General features: G+C 57.6%; 1 protein-coding gene across 6 annotated transcripts in view; it reads right to left on the bottom strand.

Annotated features, from left to right (window-relative positions):
* Window positions 1-19,962, bottom strand: part of GDPD5 (glycerophosphodiester phosphodiesterase domain containing 5) — a 111,251-nt gene that overhangs the window by 69,477 nt on the left and 21,812 nt on the right. Inside the window, exon 3 of one of the 6 annotated variants that reach the window (XM_057316690.1) lies at window positions 18,795-19,005. The exons of 3 other annotated variants lie outside the window; for them this stretch is intronic. The gene's annotated coding sequence lies outside the window, so the exon portion shown is untranslated. Of the gene's footprint in view, window positions 1-14,287; window positions 15,125-18,794; window positions 19,006-19,962 lie in introns of those variants that run through there. 2 more of the 6 variants (XM_026518117.4, XM_057316691.1) reach the window with 2 other exon arrangements.

Genomic DNA, 19,962 nt, shown 5'->3' with positions numbered 1-19,962 from the left:
GGGCTAAAGCAAGCTTGGGAAAGGCTGGCTGTACACTGTACCTCCTGTTGGGATCCCTAATTTACATCAACACGTTAAAAGCCCTGAGAAGTCCTGTTTCCATGGATGTGACCTAGCATTTCCCGAATTTGTACGCACATGCGTCCTAGGACCCTGACCATCCCAGGGAACTAGGGCTCCTCAGAGCACAGTTTGGGAAATGAGGACTAGATGCTGTGCACAGATCCCCTGCCAGACGAGGGATGTGCACGAAGGGCGTTGGTGCCAAGGCCACACTTCCTTGAGCTGGCCTTTTTACAGAGGCACAGGTCTGACCTAAACCGCCACCACCGATCTTTTGTGACAGAAGCAGAAAATGAAAGGGGCATCGTACAGCTTACGAGTGGAGCACAGAGCAGAAGGAACAGGTGACAGGCCAGGCTGGAGACCTGAGTTCCCATCGCAATTCTGTGCTCACGGCTGGCCACTGGGCAGGAGACCTCATCTTGCTGAGCTCTGCTTTAATCATCCACAAAACGGGGCTAATGCTATTCTCAGGGCTGTTGTAAAGACGCAGCGTGGTAATGCACGCAGAGGCAGATTATAAACCGTAGGTCCTGGACCAGCATTTGCTATGTACATCATTCTTGCCCTGTGTGCACTGCCTGGAGGCTGTGGTCATGGCTGGATTGATCCCAAGCCACTGCAGAAGTCCTCAATCAGGGAGGGAAGGAGGGTGGGTGGGTGTTTGGATGGATGGATGGAATGAATCCCTAGTAAGACCCACAATGGGTCTATTTGAATAGATATGAATGAACGAATGAACGAACAAACCAATTCCAATAAATTCAATTGTCCCATTTCTTAGTCCCCAACTGGTAGAAGCAGTAAATCAGAAAGGACACAGACACACATGCGCGCGCGTGCGCGAAAGGGAAGAAAGGTACTGGACTGCTGGAGGCAGGTCCGTGGGCAGCAGAATGAAGGTCAGGGTGAGAAGAGCCAGAAACCTGCAAAAGCAGACACTCTTGCGGAGCGGGCGCGGCAGCCCGGGGCCACTGGGCCACTCGGCACTCCCAGCCACGCAGTCCGCGTTCCCCAGGCCCGTCCCTGAGAGGTTAACCATGTCAGTCGGCATTGTGCAGGGAAAGGAAGTGATCTATCCTTTTCACAAAGGTTTCCAACCCAAACTATTAAAGGGTTGTTTTTAAAGGGGATAAGGGAGCAGAAGGAAACTTCGGGGACACAAGCTTAGCTGCCTGGAAAAATGTCTTACATTTTTCTACTAACTTATCAACATATTTGTGCGCGGGACAAACATTTTTATTTTTATTTTTATTTATTTTTATTTTTATTTTATTTTATTTTTTTAAAGATTTTATTTATTTATTTGACAGAGATAGAGACAGCCAGCGAGAGAGGGAACACAAGCAGGGGGAGTGGGAGAGGAAGAAGCAGGCTCATAGCAGAGGAGCCCGATGTGGGGCTCGATCCCGGAACGCCGGGATCACGCCCTGAGCCGAAGGCAGACGCTCAACCGCTGTGCCACCCAGGCGCCCCGGGACAAACATTTTTAAAGTGCCTACTGTGTGCCAGGCAAGTGCTGTTAGGTGCTTGGGTGGGGGAGGGTGGACTCAGGGCCTCATAAGATAGCATCACACATTGAAGGCTGGATAAATGAGGTGTGAGGTCACCTGAGGACAGAAAGGGAAATGTTGGAGGAAAAAGCCACAGACGGGAAGTCTGGAGGACCAAGCCAAATGACCTCGTGACCTCAGGCAAGTCACCTTCCTTCCCCGAGCCTCCATCTTCCCCTCTATAAAGTGGGGTGATACTATGTTGCCCTGGCACTGGACCGGTGGTTGCAGACCTTCTCCCACCTGGTGAGCACAGCCAGCGAGACAGCTGTCGCTGTTTGTTATAGGGAATGATTGTCCCTTTCACAGATAAACAAACCGAGACTCAGCGGGTACTCACTTGCTGGAGAGATTGGTGGGAGCTGGAATTTAAGCCCGGGTTTGTCAGATTCCAGAGCTCACCCGCTCCGGCCCTCCCAGATGAGCCCCGGGCTGCCTCTCACTGATTGCCGTGAGGATTTGGTGACACCATGGATATCAAAGTGCTTTAAAAAAGGTAAACTATTAGGTATCCAAAGCCAACAAGAAACAAATCTTGATTCCTCCGTGAAACCAAACACCGAAGCTCACAGGGGCGTTCAGGACCGGCCGCGGCTCGGGTCTCCTGGGCTCTTGACCCCGCTGCCTCCTCCGTTCCTTGGCCAACTTCTACCCAGCACCCCCACCCCAGACCAGAAACAGCCCTGCTCATGACCACCTGGCTCCCCTGTGCTCCACCCAGTCAAGGACCTAGAGGGCACAGCGTGGCCCAGGTGCCACGGGCGGCCAGGCAGAATCAGGAGCCCTGGGCTCCCTCACCACTCCCCACGGACAGGCTGTGGGGCCTCGGGCCAGTCTTCTCATCTCTCTGAGCCTCAGGCTCCCCCCACAACATGAGGGATTAAAACAGGCTTCATGAGGGGAAAGATGTTCTCCAAGGAGGAACTCCTTGGGTGGGTGAGTTTAGCTGGGTGGGTAGGGGGTGCTCCAGGCTCTCAAAATCCCTGGTTTTGAAGAGGAGAGTGCTACCCGACCCACCAGGAATCCCCCATCTAAACTTGGACTCCCTGGCTGCCCTTGGGAGCCCTGGTCTGAGAGTGGACTCAGCCTTCACCAGCACCAGCAGGACCCTAATCTGCTGGCTTCCCAGGCAGACTGGGGCCCAGGTGGGGGGAAGTAGGAAAATGGTCTTTCGGCAGAACTGCATACATCTTCACGGGGGAGAGCTGAACCCCAGGCACAGACATCCTCACCATGGCCCAGAGAGGTCGGTAACTGGCTTCGGGCCACACAGCAAGACAGGTCAAGTGGGTACCAGGCCCAGGCCTTCTAGGTCCAGCTCAGGGCTCTCTCCACTGCCCCAGAGTCATCCCTCTTGGAACATGGATTGAGCACAGAAAGGAAGAACAGTGTGAACAGTCAAGATGATGCACCCACCCCCACTCCCCGGTGGTCAGGAGGTGCTCGCCACGGGCCGGTAGGCCCCCAAGCCCCAAGGTGAGAACCACCCCCCAGCCGCCCCACCCCCTGCTTCCCTCACTGCAGATACTGACGGGGCACATTGATAGAGAGGAAGGATGCAGTCCGCCTCTGCGGAGCCCTCAACGAGAGGAAGGAGGTTCCAGTTACAGCACAATGGATCTAAGCTAAACACAAGAAAGAACTTCCTGAGGCAGCATGAAGAATGGTCCGAGGGAGCAGGACGAGGATGACTGTGGAGTCTCCTCTAACACAGGAGGTATGATCTCATCCTGGGTCATTTTAGCTGCGAGACAGGCCTGCAAGGTAAGAGCCGCTGCCCTCGTTTCGTAGGTGAGTAACCGAGGCTCCGAGAGCTGGAGTGACCTGCCCGGTGTCTTCCAAGTTCTGATCAAAAGCGGCAGGGCTGGCCCTCGCAGCCAGCACAGACTTGGAGGCCCGCACCCTCCCTTCTCAGGAAGGCCTCTGAGGATCAAGGCCCCACCACACCCACCATGGGCAGCTCACTGCCCCTCCTCAGGTGCCCAGGGCGAGCCGTGGCAGATGCATGGTGCTCCTGTCGGGGGTGGGAGGAGGGGGAGGGAGTGCTCAGCGGAGGCGGGCTGCAAAGAAAGGGCTCCGCGTCCTAGGCCTGCCCAGCTACCCCCAAGACGCCGTGCGCGGGGGGCCTCACGGGTGCTTTCCATGCCATGCACCCCAACACATCTTCCTTCTGACCATGCCTCCAGCTCCCTGCTTGGCAGGAGCCCCATGTTCTCCCCAAATCCCACACCTGGGCACCCCATCACCCCTGCATAGCGCGTCCCAGGCCTGCCTGGCCCCACACTCCCTTCACCTGGTCTTTAGAGGCCCCCTAGAGCCACCTAAGCTCCGAGTGGCATGGCCCGTTCTGGGTGTTAGAGGCTGGTGAGGGCCAGGACTGGCCCCTGGGCCACCCCTGGCTGCCCGGCTCTACGGAGGGCAGGCCACCCGAACTCACCTGACGCCAGACTACCCACAACCTTTGCCTCACCCCAGAGATGAGGCTGTCCCTGGCAAGGCCACCCCGGAAGCCACCTGCAGCCTGATTCGGGGGATGAGGCGTGGACCGAGGCAGGCCCCTCGGCTCCCTGACGCTCCCTGACTTCTCTACAGCAACGGGGTGGAGGAGAAGGCTGACTCCCCCCGGCCGCACTCGGCACTTTGCACGGCACTGCCCCAGCCCTGTAAGCACTGCCCCATTCCACAGACGGGGAATGGAGGGTCAGAGAAGCCAAGCCACCCGCCTGCCGTCAAAGAACCGATATGAAACTGAGCCAGGATTCAAACCCACATTTGCCTGAATCCAGAAGCCAAATGATTCCCCACCACACGATTCTCCCTTTGAGTTCCTGCTGGGTGCCCTGCTAGCTACAGGTCCCATTCGCTGCTCCCCTGGGGCCATGCCTTCTTTCCCATCCAATTTGGCCCAGCGGAGGTCCTAGCCTACCCTTAGGACTCATTTCAAACACCCGCTTTGCCATGAAGCCTCCCTGATTTCTCTCATTCTCCTCCGAGCTCCTGTTCTCACCTCTGCCTCCTGCTCATGGCTGCCCAGCCTGCCCGTGAGGAACAGAACTGGCCTGTGTCCTGACCACTGGCCTCTACCCCGCTCCCCAAAGGCTCCTCCATCGCAGGGACGACCCAACCCTTCTTCTGGCACAGATGGACCTGGGGGCACAACCTGGGAACATCCAGTCCAACTGCTTTCTGTCACAGATGGGGAAACTGAGCCTTGATAGAATGAGAAGCCATTTCTCACGGGACATGGTTTGCAGCCGAGGACTGGGGGGAGGGGCGGAGAGCCGGCAGGTGAGTGTCCACAGTGTGGCCAGGCTGCATGACACTATGATAGCCTTGTCACTGGAGCAGAGTCTAGACTGAGGGCGGTGACAGTCCCCGTCCTCCCACTAATGGTCCAGCCACACGGTGAGCTCTGGGCTCCCACTGTATTATTTGTGACCAGGGTAAAGGCTGTCATTTCCTGGGCACTCCCTGCTCGCCAGGTCCCAAGTACTACATGTTTATTCACTCGTCTGGTCTTCACGGCAACCCTGAGTACTCTCTGTTACCCCCATTTCACAGCTGAGGAAAGCAAGGCATAAGAGATTAAGGGGCACACTGTGTAGTTCTCGAGGCTTTCATGGTGGAGTCAGGATTTCTGCAAAAGTCTGGTTTCAGAGCCTGTGTTCTAACCACGACTCCACCCTGCCTGACAAAGAGGGACAGAGCCACAGGCTGTTCGGGTGATCAGGTTAGAGAAAACTCAGGGCCGGGTCCTGCAAGCACCCGTGTGTGTGGAGCTGGACAGAGAGGGAGGCACGGTAGGCAGGGGCCCAGGTGCCACTCTCAAAGGGGGACTAAGGCCTCTCTGGGAAGGCAGAAATGGAAAGATAGGCCCCCCCAGAGCTCCTCGCTCTGGGAGGATTGTGGCAGTTGGAAAGGTTTGGTGCGTCTTTGGTGGGGGGCTGAGATCCCCTTCAGAAGGGAGGTGCTCGAGTGATAACACATGATCTTTAAACTGCATCCTGGGGAGGGAGGGTCCCCTGGGCTCCGTGGCTTTCGACGGAGCGAGGGAGGAATACTTTCCGTTTGCCCCTCCAGGCCCACTCCCCAGGCTGCCTGGAGCTGGGGAGGCGGACCCTCACGGGCGGCACCGGGCTCCGTGCCACTGGGAAGCCCCGGTGGGAGATTGGAGGAAGGAAGAGAGACAGTTGAAGCTTTTTCCCCCCAGGGTCTCCTGGGTTGACTGCCTCTACTGCGGGCCACAGCCCCGGTCCCTATCACTGGACACCTCCTCCCCTGGCAACTTCGGCCCACTTCAGCCTCGGAGCCTGGAGCTGGGGCTGTGAGCTCTGAGTGCTGCCCACTGTTCATTGGTTTGCCACACCCCTATTTCTCGCCTGAGCCGTTCACCCTGGGCTGAGACACCCTCTCCGGCGGGGCCAGAGCAGAGGAGACCAAACACCACCACGGATGACCCCCTTTCTGCAGCCTTCTCCCTGGACAGCCCTTGGGGTCGTCTCTAAACACACACGGAACAAACGAGCAGAGCGGGGCAGCTACGGGAATGCTGTTACTGTTAACTGAGCGCGCAGGCCTGCCCTGTCTCAGCCTGGGCCCGGCCCGCACATGCAGTGAGCCGGAGGCAGGGGCGGCGCCAGGCCAGGGGAGGGAGGGCCACGAGGCTGCGTTCGGCTCCAAAGGAGGACAATCGAGGACAGTTTCTGAGTGCTCGCTCTACAGGGGGCACCTGGCGCTCCATTCACTCCTCACAAGAGCCCAAGAAGGACATCCTAGCTAGGTCTTTTCCAGAAGAGAAAACCGGTGCTCAAAAAGCTGAAATGACGCACCCAGGGTCATATTGCCCGTGAGTGACCAAAGACGGGGCTCAAATGCAGGTGTTTCGGCCTACAGAACCCATGCTGGTAACTACCTTGAAATAATCTCATTGAACTGGCTTCCAACAGAGGCAGCTGACTTAAATGGGGTCAATTATTGGTGAGGGCCAGACAGAGGCCTCCAATGTCTCCCCATGACCCTCCCCTAGATGAAAAAACAAAACAAAACAAAAAAACAAAAAAGAAAAAAACCCTTCTGACATTCTTCAGTTCTCCCAGGTGGGACAGGGCCCCAAGCGGGCGGGGCAGTTGGGTGTCCAGGTTGGAAAAACAAGCAGATTCAGACAAGGCTTCATTGTTAAGGAGGGCCTGACGCTCTGGCCATTAAAACAAATCCTAGCAAAAGAAAATGCTTGCTGCCTTGTCTTATCTCTCAGAGAAGGGGGGCAGGTAAAGGCTCCGAGACAGGGGGCTGATCCCTCCTCACACCTCCATCTAAGACACCCAGCCTCAGGTGGCTGGGGCAGGAGAAGCAGCACTGGGATGGGGGTGGGGGAACGTGGGGAGAGATGGGGGGCCGGAGGGGAGAGTCCAGAGTCTGGCTGTAGCCCTGCTCCGCCACCGTCTGTGACCTCCTACTGCACACTGCTGACTCGTCAGACACCACCCTGGGGCTTTCTGTGCGTGGCCTCCTGTGGTCTCTCTAGCCCTTCCAGAGAAAGATTATTGGCATTCCTATTTTCAGATGAGGACACCGAGGCTCAGAGAAGATACCAAGCAGGGAGCAGAGCAGGGTTAGAACCCAGGATTATCAGACTGTAAAGCCGTCCCACTCTGTGTCTCCAGGCAGGGAGCTCCCAGGGAGAACAGTGCCCCCAAGGAGGGCGCAGCCTGGAAGCACTGAGCTCCTGCTTGTGGGGGGTGTGAAGGTATGAGATGCTGAACAACACCGGCCACAGAGGGTGGTGGCTGGTCGTCAAGCCTGGGGAGCTGACATCACCTGGGAAGCTTTAAAAACTCCTAATGTCTTGCTCTTTGGCCCAGGCAGGACTTTTAAAAGTTTCCTAAATGATTCTAGCGTGCAGCAAAATTTGAGAGTCATGGGCCCAGATACCCACTAGAGCCTTCCGCACCCCACAAGCTCCCCGTCTGCCTCTTGAAGAAGGGAAAGGCTATATCACTCAGAGCCCGTTTTACAATAAGGAGTGAGGTCGTGTCCTCAAGGCCCCATAGGCAACCACAAGCACAGGCAGCACGAGGGACCCCTGACTTCAGGATCCCAGGAACTCCTCGAAGATACCTGGGGATCCTGGCTCCTGTCAGGGAAGAAAACTTTCTCTTTGAGCCTCTTGGTGGGGGGAGGGTGACACAGATTCTTCACGGCATTTTTTTCTTTTAATAGAGTCCACTTATTCAAAAACTAAACAGCCACGGGATTAATGCTGGAAGACCACCTCTACCAGCAGGTGTGCTGTGGAAGCAAGAATATGAAACAGTTCTGAGCAAGGCCTGTCTATTCTTTTCTGTAGGAGATTTGTCCCAGGCCTGGGAAGAGCTGAGACTCTCAGACAGCCCACACTTCCTCCCCACCTGCCTTCCTGCCTTCTTCGTGCCCTCAGAGCAGAATGTCGCAGATGGAGAGACAGCGTGTGGCGGTGGGAAGGGGGAAGCCTGTGGGGTCCAGATCTGGCTTCTGCCCAAGCTCTGCCCCAGCCAGCTCCCCTGGGACAGGACCCTCTCCTCTCTGAGCTCATTTAACCCCCAGTGCTGACCCCACAGGGAAGTGCATGGCACCACGGTCCTTAGGAGCGTTCGCGTGCACGTGCGTGTTAAATGATACGTTCACACTCAGCTCTGGGGGCACCACCTCCAGGAAGCCTTTCCTGACACCCTCCCCACCCAGCACTGGACAACCCCAGCCGCCAGCCTTCCCTGCCACATTCTGTCCCATGCTGTGTTGTCATTGCTCCTGTGTCCTCCCTTCCCTCCCAGGTCATTCATTCATTCCACAGAGCAGCTGCCCTTTGCCTGGGATTCCTTCCCTAGGCCTTTCCTGAGCTCTGGCAAAAGTCCCTGCTGGGTGCTGGGGGTAGGGCTAGCAATAGCAGGCATCCAGTGCTTGCTGCGTACTAGGTATTTTTCCGAGAGCTTTATGTGTATAATTCATTTACTCTTCACCCCAACCTTATGCACCAGGTGCTATTATTGTCCCCATTTTACAGACAGGGATACTGGGACCCAGAGAGGTTCAATCACTTGCCCCAGTCAGTCACATGGTTAATAAGTACGTGCACTCAGGCTGTGGTTTGAGCATGACTCTATGACCATCCACAAACAGAGATGGGGCGGGCCCTGCCCCAGGAGCTCACCCTTCACAACTTGGATCTGTGTATGAGTGCTTACTTGCTTAATGTCTGTACCCTCCCCCCAGACCAGAATCTCCTCTCGAACTACATCTTGGATGTGCATGGGTGAGCCTGAAAGAGACAGACGGACAGAGAGAATAAATGAACACCACTTCCCTTTAAGGAAGGACTCACTCTCGCCCAGCCTCTGTTACCTGTAGGACCCAGAGGGCCCCTCCGAACTGGGCTCCTGCTGCTGCTACCGCCTGAGAGGAACCAGGTCCCCAGCCCTTCCGGTGCCGCCAGCGTCCCAAATTTAGCTCCAGGCCCTCCATGTCTGACAGCTGCCTGCCCCTGGGGAAGGCATGGGAACCCCAGCTCGCTGACACAGAGTCTTCCCCCAGGCAGCAAAGTGTCCTCCTCTGGGAAGTCCTCCTGGACTCTTCAATCAGCTTCTTTCTGAGTCACTTCGCTCACGGGGCTACCAAGGGGACAGGGGAGTGGACTCAGGCTGAACGAACACCCTCCTGTGTGCCAGGTCTGGCTGGGCCCCTCCCTTGTGTCATTTCATTTAGCCCCTGCCCCTCGACACTGTTATTATCAGCCCCATTTTACAGGGAAGGGAACAGAGGTACAGGGGTTGAGTGGCTCGCCCAAAGGGCAGCTTGAACTGCCTCCCCTGACGCGGGGGCGGGGGGGTGCTACACAGTGCCAGGCGGTCAGTCAGGAGCGCAGACCTGGAGGGGCAGAGAATCTAGTTATAACAGGTGGCAAGGGAAACAGACCTACACGGCCCCCCTCCCCAGACCACAGTCCGTGAGTGAGGGCTGTGGATCTGCAGAGAAGGAGGCTCAGATTCCGCCTGCTTGGGAGGAGTCGTGGAAGCTTCTAGAAGGAGGCATCTTCGGGCATGCCTAGAATCCTCACTGCTCGACTCCCGTGACCACCACGACAGGAAGAAAGGCAAGCCTTGGCCTCCAAAGTCCTGGTGCCCAGTGAGTACTTATTACCACCTTGGAGGCCGTGGAGGAAGGAGAAAGAGCTGCCCGGCTGGCTGCCCTGCCAGTGACCCCACTGTGGCCCAGCCAGCCTGGCCCCGGCCCTGCCAACCTGGCCTGGCCCCGTCGGCTCCCAATCACAGGGTCTTCTCGGCCCGGCTAATGACCAGGCTGCAGCAGCCCAGGCCGCCACCCTCCTTCAGGGGAGACAGCAGCTAACTACAGAGCCTGCCGGCCCAGACAGCAGCCAGGCCAAAAATCACAGCTGCCTGTCACACCACATCCTCTGGCCCTGCTGCTGTGGTCTCCTCCTCTACCTTCCAGAGTCACAGAGGACACTGCAGAAGGCTACAGCTCTTGGGGCTCACACACCACCCCACTCGCCACAGACATGGGCAAACAGGACCACAGAGGGGGCCTAATTCACCCCCCCCAGTCACACGCCCGGGGCCTGGATACCTGACCTTGAGAAGAAGGCTCATTTCCAGGTGTTTTACATGCAAAGGACCTCTCGAGGTACTTGGGCAAAGTTAAGGAGACAGGACGTTTGTTCAGTGGCAGATAGGAGCTTGATTCCTCACTCCCCGCTGTCTAGCTGTGTGACCTTGAACAAGACAATGGACTTCTCTGAGCCGTTTCTGGGTGATAACAGTAGCTACCGCCCAGAGTTGTGAATGAGAGTGTCTGTAAAATGCTTAGCACAGGGGCGCCTGGGTGGCTCAGTTGGTTAAGCATCTGCCTTCGGCTCAGGTCCTGATCCCAGAGTCCTGGGATGGAGTCCTGCATCGGGCTCCAGGAAGCCTGCTTCTCCCTCTACCTGCCACTCCCTCTGCTTGTGTGCGCGCTCTCTGACAAATAAATATAATCTTTATAAAGTGCTCAGCACAGTGGCTCATAGTGAGTACTCAAGGGCATTAGCTACTGTTAATATCATCAGCGTGGTGTTATGAGCATGGAGATACGTTCTACTGACTGTAAGATGTAATGCAGGGGGAGGCATTATTTATTATTATTCCCGTGAAGTGTTAAAAATTCAGAGGAGATGTGACCAGACGGTTAGGTAATCCAGGAATGTTTCCGGGGGAAATCATGACCTGAGTTGGGCCTAGAGAGACAGGGAGGTGAGCAAAGCAGCAGCAAAGGGGCAGCGAGGGGGCTGCATGGGATAGGTCTAGGAGACAGTGATGAGGAATAAGCCAGAGGTCCGTGCAGTGGCTGCGCTGGGCAAGGCCTCGATGCACAACAAACGGGCCTGGTCTTCATCTTACAGGCGAGATGAAGATGGGGACTCCATAATACTTTCTGAAATGTGAATTCTGTCTGACATCCAAGGCCCTGGCCACCCACCCCTTTTCTCCACACCCCTCGCTGAGCCCACAAACCCCAGTATGACTACCCCAGAGTTCTCCCCGCCCCTCTGCTTACTACACCTTCTCATCTGTCCTACTGCTAGCCCACCCCATGTTTCATGTTCACAATGAAACACCCTTTCACCAAGTACCCATCACGCCATGTGCTTTATGTATATGGCCCATAACTACACTTCTTTTACAGAGGAGGAAACAGAGGTCTGGCAGGGTCGGTGTCTTGCTCACCGTCTCACACAGTAGGTCAGTGGCATAGCCAGAATTCAGCCCTGAACTGATGTAGGGACCCCTATTCTCTATAGCAAATTGCCTCTTGTCCCAGCCCAGACACTTCCTCCTTGATGAAGCCCTCTGGCTTACTCCAGTCCTCAAGGGCCTCTCCCTGCCAGCCCCCACCACCCATTTGGAATCAGAGGCCCACGGCTTGATCCTAGCTCATCTAGCCTGGTTTCCACTGTTTCCTGTGGGCCTACCTTGCCCCCACCCCCAACAGGAAAAGAGCCAGGGTTGATGATAGGCCACTTTTTTCCTGTCCTGTCCCCCTCCCCCCATATCCAAGACTTCTTATACCACTGAGGGGAACCACCCACCTGCTCTGGTGGGGTTCAGAAGCTCGGCTGAGCACAGAGCAATTTCCCTGAGCCTGCCTCCCAGCTCTTGAGGGGAGACATAAATTATTCACGGCACCTTTGTGCCTGGGGAGGCCAGACAATGGGCACTAGCTCCCCCCCAACCCCAGCAGCCAACAGCCCTGGGGTGAGGGGGTCAGAATCTAGAGCCCCTTGCCAGGGTCCCCAAGCAGATTCTCGAGGACTGTGGACCAGGGAAGCAGCCAGGGGAGCGTGACCCATACAGGGGTCCCAGCTGAGCAAACCCCAGTCTGTGAGCCTGCAACAGAGCCTTCTAATCTAAGGCAAGCCTGAGAATTTCCTGGTCAAAATTCAAGCTTCCTTGCTTTATAGGGAAGGAAATAGGTATTTGGCCAAGCACTATATATTTATATCTCATTTCATCCTCATAACCACCTTGTAAAGGAGAGATTCTCCTTTACAGAGAAGCTGGGGCTTGAGGAGTGAAGTGCTCTGCCCAGCGCCACATGGCGAGTGGGAGGCCGAGCAGATGCACGCCCACCTGGTCTGTCTGACTGAGCGCTCTCTGAGGCCGTTTAGCCCACCCAATCGGGAGCGAGTCGCCCCACTGCCTTTTCCATCTGGGTAACTTCCAGAGCACCTGGCATGAGTCGACACTCAGTTCCTGAAGCAAACTCAAAGGCCCTAGGCAAGTGGCTTCATCCCTCTGAGCCTCAGTTTCCCACATGTGGTAGCGATTGGTAACAAGCCCAGTCTTGGCAGACACGAAAATCTCTTGAGCACTTGACAGTTTGCCAGATGTGATGGCCCCATTCTCTGAGCAGGTAACACACAGCCTGCTTTGACCCCATTTTACAGGTGAGACTTGGCGCCATGGATGCGTCGGAGAGGTCCCAGGTGCCTCCCCTACCCCCACTCTGCCTCACTCCAGGTTCCAGGTTCTTTCCACCACACCGTGAAATGAGATCACAGGTGAGAAATTATCTCACCAAAGAGGAGCTTTGTTTAGACCCAGGGACTATTATGAGAATTTGAATCCTCACCGATGGGAGTGGGGGGAATCCCAAGCCCCTCAGTTACCTTCTCTTCTGGTGCCCCCCACCCCTCCAGCCCCTGAGACTGAGCTTCCAGCCTTCAGCTGACCTCTCCACTGTCCTCCACCTCCCAGGGGCTTTCCAAGGTGGTTTCCCCTAGACTCCAGGAAGCTGGGCACAGCAGGGGTTAACTAGTCCCAGCCAAGGCCACAGGGCTCAGACCAAGGCCACATTCCCTCCCCCTCCCGACTCAGAACAAGAACCCACAGAGTTCACACCAAGCTATCTTTCACAACACCCCTCTTTTTGCACAGGCCCAGGGGGCAACAGAAGGAACCCCTGCCTGGGAATCCAGACTCATGGGACTGTGCCCCAGACCGGCAGCCCCAGCCTTGAGACCTTGAGCAAGCCCCTCCCCTCTGGGGCCAGAGGTGTCTGGCGGGTTCCCCTGTCCAGGAGAAGCTGAGGTCGGACCTTCAGTCTGGGCCAAAGGCAATGGGGTTACTGGCTTGTCTTAGGCCCCAGCGACAACCACACAGACTCTCAAAACAGCCTCAGAAGTGGTCACCCTGACCTCACATCACGGGTGGGAAAACCCCAGCCACCCACCCAGAAGATGCTAACTGGGAGTAGATACCTTGAAGGATGTTCGGGAAGGTTTCCTAAAGTGTACTTCTGCCTCAACCACTTACTTACTTTAGGCCCCAGGACAACTGGCACCCCCCACCCCCCAGCCTCCCATGTCCCATTGATAATGTGAAGGATGGGAGCTGGTGAGTGCTGAGAGGCCTCACCCCCCCCCCCACCCCCGCAGCTCAGATGCTCTGACTCGGGGACCTCGAGTTAGTTTTCCCAACATGTAAGCAGCATCTCAGGATGCCATGGTGTCTCAGGGACCCTAGAGACTGGCACACAGGGGCAAGGGGCCCACAAGGAGGGAAGCTGTGGAACTGGGAAGCTTCCCACCTCTGCCCTCAACTCTGGGTCACCTTTCCTGGGACGTGACTTGGCCATGGAGTGGGAGGGAAGGAGGCCAGAGGAAGCTACCTCCCGGGCCTCAAGGATCAGCCCTGGATGCCCCAGTGGCCCCACCTTGACCCCTCCCCATGGCCTCCTGCCTGGCGGCTCTCCACTTCCTTTCTCCCTTCTCCGCTTTTCTCCCTCTCCCCCCCAGCCCTCCTACCCACTCTCGTACCCAGAGTGAAAGAGCAGGGCCACTCAACCCCGCTGAACCTCAGCTTCCCCATCTGTAAGAGCCCGTAACAATACACAACACCTTTCTATCTCACGGAGTAGTAGTGAGCCGTACACGAGGGACCATTTGCGCAAGGGTGGGGCGCGGACCCGCACACAATGGGCGCTCAATAAGTGCCTGTTTTCTCCCTTCCCCCGCCCTTTCCCGCGCCCTCTCCTACCCAGCTCCAGCCCCAGCTAGTGACCGGTACACGCCCGCAGCTGGCCCCGGCGCTGCCCGGCTGGGGTCGAAGGCCGCCCTTGCCCGGCATCCGGGGCTCTCTCACCTGCAGCTCTCAGCTCTCGCCGGCCGCGGGGCCAGGGGGGAGTCCTGTGCTCCCTTCTTCGGGGCAAGCGCTGAGCCCCTCGCCTGAGGCGGCAGAAAAGGTGGCAGCTTCGGCTCGCAGCACCAGCTCGGTCGGGCTCAGTCCGACTGCCCACCCGCCTGGGACTCCTCGCGGGGCGCTGGACCCGGGCCGGGGCTTCCTGGGCGTTCGCACGGTCCCAAGTCCGAAACACCCGGGCGAAGGCAGCTGAAGGTTCGGTCTCGGGAGCCCGAGGCTGGGGGCTTCTGGGCTTCTTTGCACTCAGTCGAGGGGGGCTGTTGGGCACCTGCCTTAACCGGGTCTCAGGCGGAGGGCTCCGACACACACTATAGAAAGGTGGGGCACAAGCCCGCAACCATGGACCCGTATGGTGGGCCAGGAGCGTCCCGCCCCAGTGCACTGGATCGGGTCGGGGCTCTGGGCGTCCTGGTCACAACGCCCGGGATCGCGGGGCTGGGAGCGTCCCGGCGCAGAACCCCTGGCTGGGGCAGGCGGGGCACGGCAAGGCGCAGGCGAGGACGCTCGCAGCCGCGGCGGCCGGAGCCCGGCGGGGAAGTCTTCCCAGGTCCGGACTCGGCTCGCTCTGCAAAACGGGGCGGACTTTGGCGCGGCGGCTGACTCCGGAGCTCCGGGCCGCGGCTCCACTTCCTCCTCTTCCCCCCGGCTCGCTCGCGGCTCGCTCAGCCCCGCGCGGCAGCCGCTGCCACCCCCGCTGCTGTCATCCCCGCTGCCCACCCCCACAGGAGCTGCAGCCGGAGCCTGAGCCGAGCCCAGCCGAGGCAGCGCCGCCCAGCGCCTGAGCGCCAGCCGGCGCGGCCCAGACCGAAAGGGGCGGGGTCACCCGAGGCCCCGCCCTCGCCAGAGCCACGGGCAGGGGGCGGGCCCGGCCCAGATCCCCTCCTCCGGCCCCGCGCTGTCCGGCAGCAGGAGCCAATGGGAGAGTGGGAAAAGAGAGGCGCTCTGCGGAATGTGTACTCTACCCCGGAGAGGGCGGGGCAGACAGAGAGGAGGTTGCCGCTGGGGAGAGGACAATGGAGGGGTGGGGGTTTTTAAAGAGTGGAACAGGCTACAGGGTCACCTGGGGACCCGGATGGTGGGAGAGGCGATGACGGCTGGTTTGTATGGGCTTGGGGGCGTGGGGCTGCCGTGTGTTGGGGAGTGGGGAGTCAGGAGGTAAGAACAGGGGTTGGGGTAGGAAAAGAAGCAGGATGGAGGTGAGGTGGGTTATTCCGGGGTAGTGAAGTCTCCCAGGGATAGGGGAGCTCTCCGGGGTAGTGGGACAGCGCCCTCACAGTACTCTTCCCTCTCCCCCCAACTTCTAGGGCTCAGCGCGCGAAGGTGAACGTTGGAAGCTGTGAAATACTCAGATTTCAGGAAGCGGTGAAAAACAAGTTTTTGGAAATAAAGAGCAGATCTTTTCTTTCTTTTTAAAGAGTGAATCTTTCTTCAACATTTCCCCTTTCCCAGCTCCCATCCGCGGGAAGGAGAGTCGTTGTCAGTTTTAGAAATACGAAGTCAAAAGCAGTGTGTGAGGGTAACACACACATACATACACACGCTCTTCTTGAATAATGACGTATCTGCCGTCTGCTCCAGCCCCTCCCCTCGCTTTCCCTCCCCTCCCCTTCCCTTCCCTCCCCCAGCGCCCTGGGGCAGAAGCTGCGTCTGATCATCTCTGAGTCCCCAGTCGACTGCACAGGGCAGGGCACAGGGCAGGCGTCGGAGAGTTTTGATGTATGAATGAATGAGTGTTGATGTGCCACTGGGGCCATGTGAAAGCCACTAATTGGACTGGGGAGCAAAGGAATGGAGGCCGCACAGTAAGCTTTTCTGTAAGCCTCACATCAACCTTACAGAGTATGTACCCCATTTCACTGATGAGGACACCAAAGCACAGAGAGGCCAAGTGATGTTCCCAAGATCATACACCTGGTACAGGATTCTGTCCACTCATCACTATCCCTTTCTAGGGCGGAGCTGTGTGGCTTTGACTGGGTTACTTGACCTTTCTGAGCCTCTGGATATAAAGCTGCTGCTACTTGGCAGGGACCGGGCAGGCACGGGACTTCAAAAGGTGGAGGAAGGGGTATTCCTAGCAGAGGAGACAGCATATGCAAAGGCTGGAATCACTCCTGGGGACCCCTGGCCTATTCTGGAGGATTAGGGGAGGCTTCCAGGAGGGAGTAACAGGCTGGCTCAGGCCAGAAGTCGGGTTTAGCTAGGTTAGGGGGGTACCTCAGGAAATGGACGGAGAGGCCGGCCTGGGCAAAACCCTGGAGGGGAGGGAGAGCATTCCTTTGTTGAAGAACCCAGAGAAGTTCAGGGTGGCTAGAGCACCCAGGGAAGGAACAGCAGAACTGATGGGAAGAGAACAGTGTGGTGGGGCCAGACGAGAGGGAGTTCAGACTTTCTTCTAAGGGCCAAGAACTCTGTTGGGGTCTCGCTCATGATCCCAAACCCAGCAGAGTTATTCTGAGGCCCCAACCTAGACTCACTGGTTGTCAGAGGGGTGCCCTGGAAGTTTTTAAGCCAGGCATTGATATGGGAAAGACTTTGTAGGGAAACCAGGTAGCATGAAAACATTTAAAGCCCATAGGAGGCAAATGCTCTGGGGCCCACACAGTGAAGGGCTGGAGTCCTCAATGAGGTCTGCACCCAGAGGCCCTGCCTCAACCCCTCTTGAGAGTGCGCCAGCCTTAGAGTCTGGTTGGAAGAACAAGGAAGAGGGTGAGCTGGAGGCTGAAGTCCAGGCTAGGGGGAGGGGGCGCCCTCTCTTAGCGAAGTCCAGGGGTTGGGGTGGGGAGGTTGGCTCCAGGAAGCTCACACTGGTGGCTGTGGCAAGAGGACTGGAGGAGGCTATCTCACTAAGAAACCTTTGACTTCTCCCTCTGCTGGGAACCTTCCGTGGCTCCCAGTTGCCAGCATGATCAAGTCCTAAATCCCCAGTCTAGTGGTCCAGGCCCTCCATTATTGCTCTCTGCCAATGTCACCAGCCTCATCTCCCAATCACTTCCTTCTCCCCTTGTACCAAACTTCTCTCACCTCTGTCCACAAGCAGGATGCAGTCTGTCCCTTCCATGGGGTTGCTCTTACTGTTCCCCTTGCCTGGGATCCCATATTCCTTTTCTCTCCTGAGTAATTTCTACTTCCCTGCTGGACCGAAGAGAAGGAACTTTAGAGCAAATGGCCATCTATCCTCTTTCCGGCTGTATCCTTAGAGCCTAGCACAGAGCGTGGCACGTAGTAGGTGCTCAGGAAATAACTGTTGAATGAATGTTCCATCTCTCAAATCAAGTGTCTCCTGGCTGAGAAGCCTTCCTGGACTCCCGCAGGGAGTCTGCCTTTGGTATGCGATCCCTTGGCTGGAAGGCTCTGTAATTACGTATTTCATGTCTAGTTGGCCCCACTGGGCTGGGAGCCCCTCCGTGGCAGTGGGCCCCCATCCACCAGCAGCCAGCAGCAGGAGCAGGCCCCTGCAAGACCTCAACTCCTGGGGAATGAAAGAGGCTCTCAGAGCTCGGCTCTCTGGCCGCCCCTGCTGGGAAAGCTTCCTAGGCGGTCAGATGAACAGAATGCCAGAATGAAAAGGAGGCTTTCAGAACAGCCCCGCCATCACCCCTGAGGCCCAGGAGAAGAGTGCCCAAGGTCACCAGGAGATGATCAGCAAACAGTTCTCAGACACCCACATTCGCCCTCTGGCTACCCTCCCAGGGGAGGAAGTCTCCTGAGCTGGGAGAATCGGGCCTTTTTGCCACCAGAGAGGTCCACAAAGCAGGACAGATTCACGGTCGTGGCAGCTTGTCTGGGAGGGTGATTGAGGGCTCAGAGGCGGGCTCTGAACCTGGGCGTCTGGGATTGACCGAAGAGGCTGACCTCGTCGGCCTTGTGCCCTGGCACTCCCTGAGCCCCCCATCCTTCTCATAGCCTTCGGACCAGTGGAGGGGGAACAGGGAAGCCGCCGTAGCCACCGCGCTATTACACTGCTCATCTGTATTCCCACGCAAATAAATATTCACGTTAACGCTAACATTCTCTCCAGTAGAATCTTGCATTCTGTTTAAGTAGGGCCACCAAATTGTCTATGACTTCACACCCCATGAGCTCTGCTTCCAACAAATCCTGACAGCGCACCCACCACAAGCAGGTGTGGCTCTGGGGCTGGCGGGGACACGGGGAGCTTCAGGGGGAGGCCGCACCGCCTCCTGCTGGTGGGGCTGGGAGGCTCGGCGGAACTCACAAGACGGGGTGCTTGCCCACCTCTCTGCCCTGCCAGCCTGGAATCCTTGGCCGTGGAATTTCCTCCATCCTTCAAGGCCCCTCTGAGAAGCCTGCCCGACTCCCCCTGTGGGAAGCACAGCATCGTCCGCTGAAGCAGGTGAGGCAGGCCTTAAAGCATGGTGGCCCTGGGTAAGAGTGTGTGCTGAGTGGGGAGCGGGTGGGGTGGAGGAGTGGCAACAGAGTCACTTACCCGCTCTGGAGGCACGGTAGGGCGTAGGGCACTTGGGACGTGATGCTTGGGCTGGCCCAGTCACCTCCCCTCTCCCTGCCTCAGTGTCCTCGTGAGTAAGATGGAGATGAAAATGGCGGCCCCTGGAAGGCCGTGAGGACTAAAGCACTCAGTCAGCGAGGCCCGAGGTAGCATGGCGTGTGGAGGGGGAGCCACATGGCTCCCATAGCTCCTAGGCGGAAAGGTCAAGAGAGCCCATGGTTGGAGAGGTAGGCAGGAAGACCTGTCCCTCAGGTCTTTGTCAGAGTTTGGCTTCTGCGCTGCCAGCAGGGGGGCGTGTTGGGAGGGTTTAAGCAGGGGACAGTGTCAGCTTGGCTTCTCAGAGCTCGCCCTGGTCGCCCTTTGGAGAAGACTGAGGCACGGAGAGCAGCTGGGGCCTCTTCTGAGAGCCCGGATGACAAGGAGAGATGAGGCTCTGAGCCTGGGCCCCAGGGCTGGGTGTTGGGGGGTCAAGAACATTTAGGGGGAAGGGGGAAAGAGGCAAGCTACTGATGGTGTCTATGTGGGATAGGGGAGATAGAAAATTTGTGGGGTCTGGGCCTGTCTTTGGGGTAAGAGGGGACCAGCGCCAGGGAGGGAATGTGGTTCACAAGGGTGTAGCAGGAAACCCCACAGGGCATGGAGCCCTGGGCAGAGTCAGAGAAAAACTGGTCAGAGAAGGGGAGAAGGGGACAGGCCGGGAGCCTGAGGACTGAATCATTGGGGTCAGCCGCTGGGGACAGGGTGGTTCCCGGGAGAGGTGGAGACAGGAGCAGGGGTGTACGTGGACACGGTGTGGGGGGCCTTTTCCAGGGTCGCTGGCAAAGGGGGCACACTTAGGTGGCAGCTGGGGCAGCAGGCAGAGGTGGAGGCTTTGGGTTTTTGTATTTGGAGGAGGACCTAAAGCCTAAAGCCATGGGAAGGAGAGAAGGTAGCAGTGTGCCGGAGAGACCAGAGACTGAAGACGGACAGCACTTCCCGCTTCCAGGTGGTGGGGGGGCTAGAGTGGGGCCAGGGCAGGTGAGGAAGGTCAGGGCTGAAGGCCTCAGTGAAGCAAGAGCCAAGGCGGGGAGGCTGGGAGGCGTGGCCCTGGAAAGTGGAAGGGAGACAGAGGGGAGAGCCATAAATCTGTACTGGCCTCTTTCACATG

Source organism: Ursus arctos, unplaced genomic scaffold, assembly GCF_023065955.2.
Source record: "Ursus arctos isolate Adak ecotype North America unplaced genomic scaffold, UrsArc2.0 scaffold_22, whole genome shotgun sequence".
In the NCBI taxonomy this organism is placed as follows: domain Eukaryota; kingdom Metazoa; phylum Chordata; class Mammalia; order Carnivora; family Ursidae; genus Ursus; species Ursus arctos.
This window is presented reverse-complemented; position numbering and strand designations above follow the sequence as displayed.